The sequence below is a fragment of the Capricornis sumatraensis genome, chromosome 21, assembly GCF_032405125.1.
Source record: "Capricornis sumatraensis isolate serow.1 chromosome 21, serow.2, whole genome shotgun sequence".
In the NCBI taxonomy this organism is placed as follows: domain Eukaryota; kingdom Metazoa; phylum Chordata; class Mammalia; order Artiodactyla; family Bovidae; genus Capricornis; species Capricornis sumatraensis.
This window is the reverse complement of record NC_091089.1, coordinates 12751419-12769038: the sequence shown is the minus strand read 5'-3', so window position 1 is coordinate 12769038 and position 17620 is coordinate 12751419.

Genomic DNA, 17620 nt, shown 5'->3' with positions numbered 1-17620 from the left:
GAAAGGACTTTGTTCATGTTTTCAGTATAAGTGCTTTGGGCAAATTTTCGAATAGCAGTTTTCAGGCTTTATAAACTCTACAATTGCCTTTAGCAAAGACATTAATTGGAGTTACCAAAGTCAAAGACTTTAGCTTCAAGTATTACCTTGTCTTTGGAATGGTGGCACCATACTTCCTCTTCCTGCAGCATGGTGGGTGCTAGACATGAGACCCACACAGAGAGCTCAGCCAGAAACAAGGATGTGCATATATTCAGGCAACAAATGGTGCCTGAGGAAGCCAGAGGTGAGACTGCTGTTCTCTCAAGTTACTGAGCTTTCCAGCTGGCATAGAAATCCTCCTGTTAAGTCATCGTGTGGGCTTCTCTTCTATTTGTAAAATCTCATAAAGAAAAAGAAAAAAAGAAGATTTCTTCATTTGGATGTGATGATATAGGTCAAATATTACATTTGAGAAATATTCCCTTTATTCCTCACAGGAATTAGGAGAAGCTACCTGTGCCTTTCAAAAAGGCACCTATTTTAAGACTACAAAGGAAGAAAATCACCAAAGAAATTTTTAGGATGAAAGATTCAGGGCAAGAAACACCCATTTCCTACATTTGGCTGTGTGAGCTGACACCATTATTAATAAAGGGCATATAGCTACAAAAAAGAGTTGGAGTGAAGAATAACTCAGCTTGAGGTTTGCATTTTGGATGCGTGCAAAAGCAATTCAAGGACTTCAACAAACTGGTGAATACACGGAACTTAGTAAGTGGATGGAAGTTGGAGAATCAAGACTCAGCACAGAAGTAGAAATTGCACTTCAATATGTTCTACAGGAGGGAATGAGTCCTCGGCCATTTGATAGTGCATGTAGAGAGAAAAAGGAAAGGGCTTACAAGAGCATCCCAGGTTGCAGTAAAAACAAAAAACAAACAAAAGGTCAAGGGGTTGAGGGTGGGAGGCCATGGAGTAGAGAAAAAAAATTCATAGAGAATGATGTCAAGCCAGTCACAGGAAATGAGGATTTCAGAAGGAGGAAATGATTCACCCAGTCCCCTTACTGCAGAATCTAATATCAATGAGCAAGTGAAAGGGCCCTTTGGTGTAGAAATGAAAACATAACTGCGCAGTGCTGAGTACGGCAAGACACGCTGTCTTTGGGGACAAAAAGGGTTAGACTTAAAGCCTGGCTTGATAGTTTCTAACTTCAGAACCACCACCAAGTTAACCTTTGTCAAACCTGAAATTCTCCTTCTATAAAATAAGGGTAATAGTCTCACTTTTTTTTTTTTTTTGAGGAGAAAGATAATGAAGAAAGTTAAAGAACTTAAGTATCATTTCACAGAGAGCTGTCAGCTGTCCCTTAGAATTTTGTCAAATATCTCCCAAAGAAACAGACCCAAGACTCGATAAGAAATTGGGTTGAACCCATAAGCTACTTCTGTTTCAATGTACAATCTCTGTGTCAAAAATGAGGTGGAGCTTGGATCCAGAATTCCTCAAATTCTGCTGCCCATTTTCATCTCCTGTTCTCATCACGTGAAGCATGAAGAAGTAGGCAACTATTTTTCAGTTTCTAAATCTAGTCTTGGTGAGCACATGGAGAGAATTTTTCTCCCTCCTTTATCCCTCTTCTTTCTTCCCACCCCTTCCTCCCTCCCTCCCTTCTTTTTTTTCTTAAAAAAGAAAAGCATGCTTAGATTCTATTTAACCGAAAGATGCTATGCAACTTGAAAATAAACCCTATATTTTGGTTTTCTTCTGATTTCTGTGCTGGAGTTTTTTTAACATATCTTTATAAAACTCCTTATGAACAAACTAAAATACACAAAAAACAACAGCAAAAAAAAAAAAAATAAGCTGGCTTATGACTTTACCTTTAAAGGGAGGTACATTCAAAGAAATGGCAGTCTGACCTTCAAATATTATTTGAAACAAATTTCTCTTATTTGATCTCATTCTATGGAGAAAATGCTCAGCAGAGACTGAGTTTTTATACACATCAAAAAAGAAAAACTTCTAAAAGTCCTTTCTCAGTCCTTGTTGCCAAGTTAGGGTAAAGATCAAGGTGAGGCAAGTGAGTTACAAGCCTTCGGTGTAAAGTAGACAGTGAGCATCTCAATGAAAAGCATACATTGTATTTATTTCAATGCACTATTGAAAAGTCTAAATTAATGCCAAAGAAAATCTTGATGAACAAAATACTGAGATTTTGCAGAAGGATGGATCCAGTCTTGCATAACTCACTTTCCTCTAGTCCGTGCTCTTTGTTTCTCCTACTTCTTCTCTCACACATATGTTAACACCCTCTCCAGATTCTTATTCTTGGTGGACACTACATCTCTCTCTCACACACGCTCCCTTACACACTTCTCCCTTTAATTCCATTTAAGGTCACACTCATTCAGCCCCTTTCCTTGATCACATATTACCTGTTTGGTGTAGTATCTTGTCCTCTTGGGTTTGTCTAATTTTCTAACCCTCTTCATTAACTATATTTGGCACAATAAAGGTGAGTCTAATGACTGACCCAGGGAGAAAGAGTCTTTAGAGGAATTGTGTCTAGGATTTATGAAGAGAGAGATGCACTGCTGCTGATGCTGCTGCAAAGGCGCTTCAGTCGTGTCCGACTCTGTGCGACCCCATAGATTGCAGCCCACCAGGCTCCCCCGTCCCTGGGATTCTCCAGGCAAGAATACTGGAGTGGGTTGCCATTTCCCTCAGTACTCTTGCCTGGAAAATCCCATGGACGGAGGAGCCTGGTGGGCTGCAGTCCTTGGGGTCGCTAGGAGTCGGACAGGACCGAGAGATGCACTATTGAGTAGTAAAGGATAATATTAATAGCAAATGAACTTACATTAATAAAGATATGTTCACTTTTTTCATCAGTTTTACACCTGGTATGTCTTGTGCTCCTTCTCGATGACAGACATAAAGAGGATATTACTACTACCCCTATTTTATATATGAGAAAACTGAGGCAAACAGAGATAAATTTCCTTGTTCAAGCTCACTTATTTAAAAAACATCTATGATTAGCAGATAAGTTGTGTAAATGGATCATTTAATCACTTTTTTTTGAATTCTGTATTTGTAGAAAAGGTTAAGATTTGATTCAATTGGAGAATTATTATTCATGTGAATGCTTTCTGCATGTTGTGAGAAATTCGATAATGGAATAGGCTAGGTGAATATGCTGCCACATAACAGCAATTATTCTGACTCTGCCAAATAAAACAAAAGTATACAATAGGTTTTGTCTGCTTCCAACCGGCTTTGACAACGATGATGGTATGTGCTGTCAAAAAAACAAAAACAACAACAACAAAATGTTAGCACTGTCCAAAAATAGTTTTCTTGCCTTTTGGGTTGATTTGTCTGTCAAGATGATGAACCAATTGTGCAAGGAGAATCAGCATTTAGGGGATATCTTTTTTTACCTGTCACAACAGTCTGTCCTCCCAAAATGTAAGCTGATAAAAATGCCTCAAGTCTTTCCTTATCAGCCAACTATAGTCTTTACTTTAAAGAAGGAAAACCGAGTGCAGGACAAGATGCTCAGGAAATACTATAATGAAGAATGTCCTGAAAATAATGGAAGCAGTAGCCTTTTTAAATGTCTATTTTATAACTGTTTCTTAAAATTAAAAAAAATAATAATAATAAGGGGAAATCATGGAGAAGGAAATTACAACCCACTCCAGTATTCTTGCCTGGAAGATCCCACGGACAGAGGAGCCTGGTGGGCTACAGTCTATGGGGTCTCAAAGAGTTGGACATGAGCGAAGCAAGTTAGCATACAAGGGGAAATCAGAATGCTGATGATTATTAACTACTCATTTCTTCGTGTATTCACCTAGACTTGATTTCAAACTCCATACCAAAGTTCTCATAAGAGTTCAAGTTGTAGCTATTAAAGAAAATGGTCACACCCTCTGGCATACATAAAAAAAAAAAAAAATCAAATTAGTTTCTAAAATAGCTCAAAGCAGCTCAAGTTGTTTCAGATTGCTTCAGGCATTCTTAAGTTCCTGACTGACAAGTGTTATGGAATTTAGCTGTAATCATCTTTTCATTCAAAAGCAGTTAATAATTACAAAAAGTAAAAACTAGCATCTCATATTTGCACATTTTAAAATGGAGAACAAATGCACAGTGCCCTCCAGAAAATATTTATCTTTGACCAAAATTGCTAAATAGTGCTGACTAGAGAGAACTGACAAAAACAGATTTCTTCATACAGTTCTGACTCTAGAAGGCATAATCTTCTGTAACAATAGGACTTGGGGGAAAGAATTGCAAAGATCATTGTATTTGAGTGAAAATTATCATACTTATGTACTGATTTCTGAAAAACAGTTTCTGTTAACTAAGTATGAAACAAAATAGATTAATGTGGTTTATTGAACTTGAGTCACTTGATAAAACTAGAATTCATACTAACATGTGTTAAATTCCATTGTAGCTACATATTGCTGAAAATAATTTGGTATCTCTTCCAGATGCATTTACAGCCAAGGACCTGAGTGTGTTCCATTAATGGCTTGGGAACAACTTTGAAGGAGATAAAATGTGTTTTCTATCTCATACTCACTTAGGGAAAATGGAATGTTAAAGATCTCACATCTCTTTCAACCCAAGAATATTCCAGGCAGATGATCATTCACATTAGGCATGAACTGCTATGAACTGCTAATAGTGGAGAAATTACTAGCTGGCTGTTTCAATGTTACAGAACTGCTATCATTCTTTTTTCATTATTTTAAGACAAGATCTATAAGTTCTTCTCATTTTTCATAAGTCCATCTTATGGGACTGTTTTAAATAATTATGGGACCTTTTCCAAATGTGAGTGATAGTCGCTCAGTCATGTCTGACTCTTTGTGACCACATGGACTGTAGCGTGCCAGACTCCTCTGTCCATGGAATTCTCCAGGCAAGAATACCAAATAGTGGGTCATCAAAGTCTGGAAACTGCTCCTACCTCTCCTATGGCTTCCAATATTGGACTTCCCTAGTGGCTCAGCGGTATAGAATCCACCTCCAAAGCAGGAGATGCAGATTTGATCCCTGGGTCGGGTAGATAGATCCCTTGGAGAAGGAAATGGCAACCCACTCCAATATTCTTACATGGAAAATCCCTTAGACAGAGGAGCCTCGTGGGCTACAGTCCATGGAGTCGCAAAGACTCAGACATGTCTGAGTGACTGCACAAGCACACACTCATGGCTTCTAATGCCACATTTAAACAGGTCCAATGTCCTCAACTGTTGCACTTATAACACACAGATTAGGCATCTCAACTTCAAGTCACACTCTAGACTACATTTTCAAACTTGTGAAACATAAGAGTGATCATAGAAATTCAAACATACTTATAAACAAATAGAATTGATTTCAAAACTAATACAGTAGAAGTGAGCTCCTAAAAGGTCATTCCCCCTCCCTGCCCTTCTTTTTTTCCTCTCCAAATTTAATATAGTAGAAAATATTTTCTTCCTTCAAAACGTATTCAAATTTTGATCAACTCTCATTTCCCTCCTTACTGTGACACAGGTCATCACTGTTTGCCTGGATTGTTGTGAATAACCTCTTCACTAGGCTGCCTGCCTCCTCCCTTTTTATCTTATCAAAGCATGGTGTCTTCTCCTTGCTGGCAGTGATCCTGTTAAACCATATGTAGGGTCAGGCCACTGTTTTGTTGAACGTGCTTTAACACTTGCCCTTTTTTCCCAGAGAAAATGCCAATCATTTTGATAAAATTTAAGGCCCATCATGATGTGCTCCCCTCCCCTCCAAGGTTCCACCCTGAGTTCATACTCTAAGACCTTGCCTCCCAACTCTCACACTGATCTCTGTACCTTCTATGGAGTTGGACAAAAGCATATGATAATATAGTATTAATAGTATCATACAGAGTAGTTTCACTGTTCCCTAAATCCTCTATACTCTGCCTATTCATCCCATCTTCCTTCTTAATGCTTAGAAACTATGGATTTTTAGCTTTCTCCATAGTTTCTTTCCTTTCTAGAGTGTTACAGAGTTGAATCACACAGTATATAGCAGTATCACTTCTTCAACTTAGTAATATGCCTTTAAAGTTCCTCCATTTATCATACTGTGACACAGCAAAAACAACACCCAGTTGTGGATGTGACTGGTGAAGGAAGCAAGGTCCAATGTTGTTAAAAGCAATGTTGCACAGGAACATGGAATGTTAGGTCCATGAATCAAGGCAAATTGGAACTGATCAAACAGGACATGGCAAGAAGGAACGTCGACATTTTAGGAATCAGAGAACTAAAATGGACTGGAATGGGTGAATTTCACTAAGGTGACCATTATATCTACTATTGTGGGTAGGAATCCCTCAGAAGAAATGGAGTAGCCATCATGGTCAACAAAAGAGTCTGAAGTGCAGTACTCGGATGCAGTCTCAAAAATGACAGAATGATCTCTGTTTGTTTCCAAGGCAAACCAATCAGTATCAGAGTAATCCAAGTCTATGCACTGACCAGTAATGCTGAAGAAGCTGAAGTTGAATAGTTCTATGAAGACCTACAAGCCTTTTAGAACTAACACCCAAAAAAGATATCCTTTTTATTATAGGGGACTGGGATGCAAAAGTCAAGAAACACCTGGAGTAACAGGCAAATTTGGCCTTAGGGTACAGAATGAAGCAGGTCAAAGGCTAATAGAGTTCTGCCAAGAGAATTCACTGGTTATGGCAAACATCCTCTTCCAATGACACAAGAGAAGACTCTACACATGGACATCACAGATGGTCAACACCGAAATCAGATTGATTATATTCTTTGCAGCCAAAGATGGAGAAGCTCTATATAGTCAGCAAAAACAAGTTTAGGAGCTGACTGTGGTTCAGATCATTAATTCCTTATTACCAAATTCAGACTTAAATTGAAGAAAGTCCCTAACGATTATACAATGGAAGTGAGAAATAGATTTAAGGGACTATATCTGATAGACAGAGTGCCTGATGAACTATGGACAGAAGCTCATGGCATTGTACTGGAGACAGAGAGCAAGACCATCCCCAAGATAAAGAAATGCAAGAAAAGCAAAATGGCTGTCTGAGGAAGCCTTACAAATAGCTGTGAAAAGAAGAGACACCAAAAACAAATGAGAAAAGGAAAGATATACCCATTTGAATGTAGAGTTCCAAAGAACAACAAGGAGAAATCAGAAGCCTTCCTCAATTAATCAGTGCAAAGAAATGGAGGGAAGCAATAGAATAGGAAAGACTAAAGATCTCTTAAAGAAAATTAGAGATACCAAGGGAACATTTCATGCAAAGGACATGAAATGGTGTGGACCTAACAGAAGAAGAAGATATTAAGAAGAGGTGGCAAGAATACACAGAAGAACTGGACAAAAAAAAAAAAAAGATTTTCACAACCCAGATAATCACAGTGGTGTGATCACTCACCTAGAGCCAGACATCCTGGAATGTGAAGTCAAGTGGGACTTAGGAAGCATCACTACAAACAAAGATAGTGGAGGTGATGGAATTCCAGTTGAGCTATTTAAAATACTGAAAGATGATGCTGTGAAAGTGCTGCACTCAATATGCCAGCAAATTTGGAAAACACAGCAGTGGCCGCAGGATTGGAAAAGGTCAGTTTTCATTGCAATCATATCAGCAAATCAATCAATGTAATACACCACATTAATAAATTGAAAGATAAAAACCATATTGTTATCTCAATAGATGCAAAGAAAGCCTTTGACAAAATTCAACATCCATTTATGATAAAAGCCCTCCAGAAAGCAGGAATAGAAGGAACATACCTCAACATAATAAAAGCTATATATGACAAACACACAGCAAACATTGCCCTAATGGTGAAACATTGAAAGCATTTCCCCTAAAGTCAGAAATGAGACAAGGGTGCCCACTATCACCACTACTATTCAACACAGCTTTGGAAGTTTTGGCCAAAGAAATCAGAGCAGAAAAAGAAATAAAAGGAATCCAAATTGGAAAAGAAGGAGTAAAACTCTCACTGTTTGCAGATGACATGATCCTCTACATAGAAAACCCTAAAGACTCCACCAGAAAATTACTAGAGCTAATCAATGAATATAGTAAATAGTAGAGTTGCAGAATATAAAATTAACACACAGAAATCTCTTGCATTTCTATACAATAACAATGAGAAAACAGAGAGAAATTAAGGAAACAATTCCATTCACCATTTCAACAAAAAGAATACAATACTTAGGAATATATCTACCTAAAGAAACAAAAGACCTATATATAGAAAACTATAAAACACTGGTGAAAGAACTCAAAGAGGACACCAATAGAAGGAGAAATATACATGTGTTCATGGATTGGAAGAATCAGTATAGTGAAAATAGTATACTATCCAAAACAATCTATAGATTCAATGCAATCCCTATAAAGCTACCAATGGCATTTTTCATAGAAGTAAAACAAATAATTTCACAATTTGTATGGAAATACAAAAAACCTCGAATACCCAAAGCAATCTTGAGAATGAAGAATGGAACTGGAGGAATCAACCTGCCTGACTTCAGTCTGTACTACAAAGTCACAGTCATTAAGACAGTATGGTACTGGCACAAAGACAGAAATACAGATCAATGGAACAAAATAGAAAGCCCAAAGATAAATCCATGCACCCATGGACATCTTATCTTCGACAAAGGAGGCAAGAATATACAATGGAGTAAAGACAATCTCTTTAACAAGTGGTGCTTGGAAAACTGGTCAACCACTTGTAAAAGAATGAAACTATAACACTTTATAACATCATACCCAAAAATAAAGTCAAAATGGATTAAAGATCTAAATGTAAGACCAGAAACTATAAAACTCTTAGAGGAGAACATAGGCAAAACAAACTCTGACATAAACCACAGCAGGCTCCTTTATGACCCACCTCCCAGAATATTGGAAATAAAAGCAAAAATAAACAAGTGGGACCTAATTAAAATTAAAAGCTTCTACACAACAAAGGAAACTATAAGCAAGGTGAAAAGACAGAATTCAGAATGGGAGAAAATAATAGCAAATGAAGCAACAGATGAAGAATTAATCTCAAAAATCTACAGGCAACTCCTGCAGCTCAATTCCAGAAAAAATGAAAGGCCCAATGAAAAAGTGGGCCAAAGAAATAAACAGACATTTCTCCAAAGAAGACATACAGATGGCTAACAAACACATGAAAAGATGCTCAACATCACTCATTATCAGAGAAATGCAAATCAAAACCACAATGAGGTACCATTTCATACCAGTCAGAATGGCTGCTATACAAAAGTTTACAAGAAATGAATGCTGGAAAGGGTGTGGAGAAAACGGAACCCTCTTACACTGTTGATGGGAATACAAACTAGTACAGCCACTATGGGGAACAGTGTGGAGATTCCTTAAAAAACTGAAAATAGATCTGCCATACGACACAGCAATCCCACTTCTGGGCTTACACACTGAGGAAACCAGAATTGAAAGAGACATGTGTACCCCAATGTTCATCACAGCACTGTTTATAATAGCCAGGACATGGAAACAACCTAGATGTCCATCTGCAGATGAACAGATAAGAGAGGTTTGGTACATATACACAATGGAATATTACTCAGCCATTAAAAAGAATACATTTGAATCAGTTCTAATAAGGTGGAGGGAACTGGAGCCTATTATACAGAGTGAAGTAAGTCAGAAAGAAAAACACCAATACAGTATACTAACGCATATATATGGAATTTTGAAAGATGGTAATGATAACCCTATAAGTGAGACACCAAAAGAGACACAGATGTATAGAACAGACTTTTGGACTCTGTGAGAGAGGGAGAGGGTGGGATGATTTGGGAGAATGGCATTGAAACATGTATATTATCATATGTGAAACGTATCTCCAGTCCAGGTTCAATGCATGAAACAGGGTGTTTGGGGGGGAGTGCACTGGGATGACCCAGAGGGATGGGATGAGGAGGGAGGTTGGATGGGGGTTCAGGATGGGGAACACATGTACACCTGTGGTGGATTCACGTCAATGTATGGCAAAACCACTACATTATTGCAAAGTAATTAGCCTCCAATTAAAATAAATAAATTTATATTTTAAAAAAGAAAGCTAAATCAGACAAAAGAAAAAGAAAAAGCAAGAGAGCTCCATAAAAACATCTATTTATGTTTTATTTACTATGCCAAAGCCTTTGACTGTGTGGATCACAAAATATTGTGGAAAATCTTGAAAGAGATGGGAATACCAGACCACCTGACCTGCCTCTTGAGAAATCTGTATGCATGCCAGGAAGCAACAGTTAGACTGGACATGGAACAACAGACTGGGTTCCAAATAGGAAAAGGAGTACATCAAGGCTTTATATTGTCACCTTGCTTATTTAACTTATATGCAGAGTACATCATGAGAAAACCTGGGTTGGATGAAACACAGGCTGGAATCAAGATTACTGGGAGAAATATCAGTAACCTCAGATATGCAAATGACACCACCTTTACGGCAGAAAGTGAAGAGGAACTAAAGAGCCTGTTGATGAAAGTGAAAGAGGAGAGTGAAAAAGTTGGCTTAAAGCTCAACATTTAGAAAACTAAGATCATGGCATCTGGCCCCATCACTTCATGGGAAATAGATGGGGAAACAGTGGAAACAGTGACAGACTTTATTTTTTAGACTCCAAAATCACTGCAGATGGTGACTGCAGCCATGAAATAAAAAGACACTTACTCCTTGGAAGAAAAGTTAACCTAGACAGCATATTAAAAAGCAGAGACATTGCTTTGCCAAGAAATGTCCATCTAGTCAAGCCTATGGTTTTTCCAGTAGTCATGTACGGATGTGAGAGTTGGACTATAATGAAAGCTGAGCACCGAAGAACTGATGCTTTTGAACTGTGGTGTTGGAGAAGACTCTTGAAACTCCCTTGGCCTGAAAGGAGATCCAACCAGTCTATCCTAAAGGAATTAGTCCTGAATGTTCATTGGAAGGACTGATGTTGAAGCTGAAACTCCAACACTTTGGGCACCTGATGCAAAGAACTGACTCATTTGAAAAGACCCTGATGCTGGAAAAGATTGAATGTGAGAGGAGAAGGGAATGGCAAAAGATGAAATGGTTGGATGACATCACCAACTCAATGGACATGAGTTTGAGTCAACTCCGGGAGTTGGTGATGGACAGGGAGGCCTGCTGTGCTGCAGTCCATGGTGTCACAAAGATTTGGACACGACTGAGTGACTGAACTGATACTTCCATATCTTCCTCCATATCTTTTGGTGTCTTGATAGCTGATTTCTTTATAGCACTGACTAATATTTCACTCGGAATGGACTATAGTGTATTTATTCATTCATGTACTGAAGGACATCTGGGTTACTTTCAAGTTTTGAAATTATGAATAAAGTTGCTATATGTATTTGTCTACAGGGTTTTGTGTGAACATAATTTTTCAACTAATTCGGGTAAGCACCAAGAAGCATGATGATTGCAGGATTGTATGGTAAGAGCATGTTTAATTTTGTAAGAAAACACCAATGGTGCACCATTTTGCACTCTCTCCAGCAATTAATGAGAGTTCCTGTTGCTCCTCACCCTTGTGAGTGTTTGATGTCAATTTTGGTCATTCTAACAGGTATGTAGTGGTGTTTTGTTGTTATTTTGATTTACATTGCTTGCTGATATATGACATGGAGTATATTTACATATGTTGATTCTCTACTCTGTTTTACACGTTAGAATCAGCTTCCTTTAACTTTAGCATGGCAAGCTAGAATTTATCATTGATTTATCATTAGTTTTCTAATAAATACTAGTTTTCTAGTAAAAACTAATTATGATTAGTTTTCCCAGTTCCTTTCATAATTGTGTACGTTTTTTCTTAAGATAAATTTGAAAATATAGTTATATAATTTTTTTATATTTGGTCATTTTACTGAAATCTTATTTCTAATCATCTCTGACTTAATGCCTTCAAAAGCATTATTCCTATAGTCATATAAAAAACAAGTTTGAAATTTGTATAGAAACATGAGGTACTATTTTAGGAAAAGTGTCAGTCATTTTATAAGTCTGTCAAATGCTGATATGTCCAGTTCTGCTTTGTGGTCTGTGATGATCAGCTTCAATACTTAACTCCAAATAAAGGTCAGATGGTACATAAGTTACACTCTAGTTGCCAAGTTTAGCAAATAAAAATAAAGCAGAATTTCCAGATCAATTTAAATTTCACGTCAGTTCAGTTCAGTTGTGTCCGACTCTTTGTTACCCCACGAATCACAGCACACTAGGCCTCCCTGTCCATCACTAACTCCCGGAGTTCAACCAAACTCATGTCCATCGAGTCAGTGATGCCATCCAGCCATCTCATCCTCTGTCATCCCCTTCCTCCTGCCTCCAATCCCTCCAAGAATCAGGCTCTTTTCCAATGAGTCAACTCTTCGCATGAGGTGGCCAAAGTATTGCAGTTTCAGCCACAACATCAGTCCTTCCAATGAACACCCAGGACTGGTCTTTAGGATGGACTGGTTGGACCTCCTTGCAGTCCAAAGGACTCTCAAGAGTCTTCTCCAACACCACAGTTCAAAAGCATCAATTCTTCAGCACTCAGCTTTCTTCACAGTCCAACTCTCACATCCATACATGACCACTGGAAAATACATAGACTTGACTAGACGTACTTAGTCGGCACAGTAATATCTCTGCTTTCTAATGTGCTATCTAGGTTGGTCATAACTTTCCTTCCAAAGAGTAAGCGTCTTTTAATTTCATAGCTGCATACACCATCTGCAATGATTTTGGAGCCAGAAAAAACAAATTCTGACACTGTTTCTACTGTTTCCCCATCTATTTGCCATGAAGTGATGGGACCAGATACCATGATCTTAGTTTTCTGAACACTGAGCTTTAAGCCAATTTTTTCAGTCTCCTCTTTCACTTTCATCAAGAGGTTTTTTAGTTCCTCTTCACTTTCTGCCATAAGGGTGGTGTCATCTGCATATCTGAGGTTATTGATAAAAAATGTTATTTTTAGTATAAATATATTCCAAATATCAAATACAAATTCATATTTAAAGGGAGTCCAGTATTATATCTGGCAGTTCTAACTCCAATATAGAGCTAATGTTACTTAGTATAAAGAACTATTCATAATTGTAAGTTCATAAGTTTATATTTCCTAGTTTTTAGGGTAGGTATTAGAATTTAATTAACTTAGAACTTTGAAATTTCTATTTTATTCTTGTGAGTTAAAAAATTGAATTTCCAAAAATAAAATTCTTTTTAAAAAAATGAAGTTGGAGCTGGGCCACGGGGATGATCCAGAGAGATGATATGGGGTGGGAGGTGGGAAGGAGGTTCAGGACTGGGAACTCATGTACACCCGTGGTGGATTCATGTCAGTGTATGGCAAAACCAATACAGTATTGTAAAGTAAAATAAAGTAAAGGAAAAGGAAGGAAGGCAAGTCACTCAGTCATGTCCAACTCTTTGCAACCCCATGGACTGTAGCCTACCAGGCTGCTCAGTCCAAATAAAAAAAAAAAAAAAAAAAGAAAACTAAAAATAAATAAATACAATAAAATAAAATAAAGATAGTTATTCATAAATAAATGTAAGTATAATGTATGTGTATTAAAAAATGAGGTTGGTAATGTTAAACATCTTTGATTGTCAACAATAAAATCTTGAAAACCGTATGCCTCTCAAGATTCCCATAAAGTTAATAACATCCAAAGTTAGGGAATCTGTGATTTATGGCATGCCACTTCACTTCTCTACTTTGGAAAAACAGTGACAGTGCTTCTGTGCTGCTAAAATTTTGTTCTGTAAAGCCCACAGAGTAGATACCAAAGATGAATTCTAAAAGGGCAAGGGCAAAATTTTACTGTATGTATTTTGAGCTAGTATGCCAAATATTTGCTTTATCGGGGATCAGCCAGAGTTGATATACTCTAACACCATTGTCAGCCACACAAATTCACAAAATGTAACAACTGATTTTGCTTTAATGAGGGAAAAGGGGTGGGCAAAAAAAAAAAAAAAAGAAAAAAGAAAAGAAAAGAAAACACAAAACCACCATATTTTGACACTTTGGAGAAACAAGTTTAATCTTGGAAATGCACATCATAGTTTATTGTGTTACATTACATATACAGTGTGAAAGAATATCGTGCTTTCTTCTCCCTTCTTGTTTAATCTCATTTCACATTGAATTCTTTTATGTACTACCTTTCCAACATTTTTCTATATCCTGTTCAATTTCCTCCCTAAAATCCAACACATTTTTGCCCTTTTCTATTTTTATGCTTTTGTATGCTCTTTGTTAACTAAATCCTAAAAATTTCTAAAAGGTATCCATTCTTCTCCAGCATTACAAACTTTTCAAACAGTATTGACAGCCAAAGCAGAATGTTGTTGTTCAATGAAATAACTGAGGCAAAGTGAAATTAACATGAATATGCCTTATTTGCGCAACAGGGAGTTTAGTACCTGCCAATGATAATGGACTAAATTAAGTCATTTTTAATAAATTCTTCACACAAAAAGAGCAGGGATAAATTGGATAGAGTATTCGACTCAGAATTCTTGACTTTATACTCTGTGATAATTTTCACCTCCTCAGCTCTCTTCTCTGCAGTGCTCAGCTCTGTTGGAGCTTAAGGATTTAAGAAACCTGGGGATAATTGTTAGATTTTGCTCATTTAATAGAATCTACTCTACAGTGGGCATATAGTAAATATAGAAAGGACATGCCTGTGTTAATTCAAGGGTTCAGTATGCAATGGATGCATCTACATTTCTTATTTCTACATTAATAATAGATATGATTATCCTCAATTATTACCACTTAACTAACTCATGGTTTGAAAATTCATATTTTGTCTGTACAACTTAACAAAAATATAATTTTTCTTCTTGACAAGGACTGCTGACTTGTCTTTTGACTCCTAATATATCCATTTAGGAATAAAATTATAGATACATAAAATAATTTAGCAATATACTTGCTCTTTAGTTAAAGTTAATATTGCATACTGCTGTTGTTAAACATGATTATTTATTTTAAATAAATATAATACTAAACATCACATCATTCTTGACTCAATGTTCATAAGCATTTAATAGATGTATTCATACTGAACGTGATTTAACCATATGCTCTTCCTTATTTTGAAAGATTTTGTAAATAACTGCAATTTCTTACCCTGTGAGTATAATAGGATATCAAGATTCTCATTGAGCCAATGCACTTTTAGAAATGCTTTATAAAGTCTGTTTACATTTTATTGTTTAAACTTATTTACATAATAATAACACAAATGCTGACATGGCTAGAGAGACTAAGATCAGAAAATGAGTCATACACTGATGGATAAATAGATAGATGATATAGGTTTTAAAAATGCTGCTGAAGTTATCCTTAATCTTTACTATTATTTAAATAATTTAGACCAAAGTTGTGGAATTTACCTTTCTACTATTTTCAAGAATCAGAGAAATAGGAGAGAAACATATTCTAAATGTTTTCTGATATTTTAATTTTAAAATATGGATATTTTAGAAGGAATACTGTCAGACTTTATAGATTTCCACTTACAGTGTTCTTACTGTTTTTCATGTATATTAAAAAATAATTTTAGTATTCTCTTAATCAAAGGGCTATTTTTTTTTTAATTTGGAGGCTAATTACTTTACAATATTGTGGTGGTTTTGTCATATAGTGACATGAATCAGCCATGGTTGTTCATGTGGTCCCCATCTTGAACCCCCCTTCCACCTCCCTCCCCATCCCATCCCTCAGGATCAACCCAGTGCACCAGCCCTGAACACCTTGTCTCACGCAGCAAACCTGGACTGGTGATCTATTTCACATATGATATTATACATGTATCAGTGCTATTCTCTCAAATCATCCCACCCTCGCCTTCTCCCACAGAGTCCAACAGTCTGTTCTTTACATCTGTGTCTCTTTTGCTGTCTTACATATAGGGTCATCATTACCATCTTTCTAAATTCTACATATATGCATTAAGATACTGTATTGGTGTTTTTCTTTCTGAACTTACTTTGCTCTGTATAATAGGCTCCAGTTTCATCCATCTCATTAGAACTGATTCAAATGCATTCTTTTCAATAGCTGAGTAATATTCCATTGTGTATATGTACCACAGCTCTCTTATCCATTTGTCTACTGATGGACATCTAGGTTGCTTCCATGTCCTTTGCTATTGTAAACAGTTCTGCAATGAAAATTGGGGTACACGTGTCTCTTTCAATTCTGGTTTCCTCTGTGTGTATGCACAGGAGTGGGATTGCTGGGTGGTATGGCAGAAAGAAATAGAGGAAAACAACAGAATGGGAAAAACTAGAGATCTCTTCAAGAAAATTAGAGATACCAAGGGAACATTTCATGCAAAGATGGGCTCGATAAAGGACAGAAATGGTATGGATCTAACAGAAGCAGAAGATATTAAGAAGAGGTGGCAAGAATACACAAAAGAACTGGACAAAAAAGATCTTCATGACCCAGATAATCACGATGGTGTGATCACTCACCTAGAGCCAGACATCCTGGAATCTGAAGTCAAGTGGGCCTTAGAAAGCATCAATATGAACAAAGCTAGTGGAGGTGATGGAATTCCAGTTGAGCTGTTTCAAATCCTGAAAGATGATGGTGTGAAAGTGCTGCACTCAATAGGCCAGCAAATTTGTAAATTCAGCAGTGGGCACAGGACTGGAAAAGCTCAGTTTTCATTCCAATCCCAAAGAAAAGCAATGCAAAAGAATGCTCAAACTACTGCACAATTGCACTCATCTCACACACTAGTAAAGTAAAGCTCAAAATTCACCAAGCCAGGCTTCAGCAATATGTGAACCGTGAACTTCCAGATGTAAAGCTGGTTTTAGAAAAGGCAGAGGAACCAGAGATCAAATTGCCACCATCCGCTGGATCATGGTAAAAGCAAGAGAGTTCCAGAAACACATCTATTTCTGCTTTCTTGACTATATCAAAGCCTTTGACTGTGTGGATCACAATAAACGGTGGAAAATTCTGGAGGAGATGGGAATACCAGACCACCTGACCTGCCTCTTGAGAAACCTATATGCAGGTCAGGAAGCAACAGTTAGAACTGGACATGGAACAGCAGACTGGTTCCAAATAAGAAAAGGAGTATGTCAAGGCTTTATATTGTCACCCTGCTTATTTAACTTATATGCAGAGTACATCATGAGAAATGCTGGGCAGGAAGAAGCACAAGCTGGAATCAAGATTGCAGGGAAAAATATCAATAATCTCAGATATGCAGATGACATCACCCTTACGCAGAAGTGAAGAGGAACTAAAAAGCCTCTTGATGAAAGTGACAGAGGAGAATGAAAGAGTTTGCTTAAAGCTCAACAATCAGAAAATTAAGATCATGGCATCTGGCCCCATCACTTCATGGGAAATAGATGGGGAAATGGTGGAAACAGTGTCAGACTTTTTTTTTTTTTTTTTTTTGGGCTCCAAAATCACTGCAGATGGTGATTGCAGCCATGAAATTAAAAGATGCTCACTCCTTGGAAGGAAAGTTATGAGCAACGTAGATAGCATACTCAAAAGCAGAGACATTGCTTTG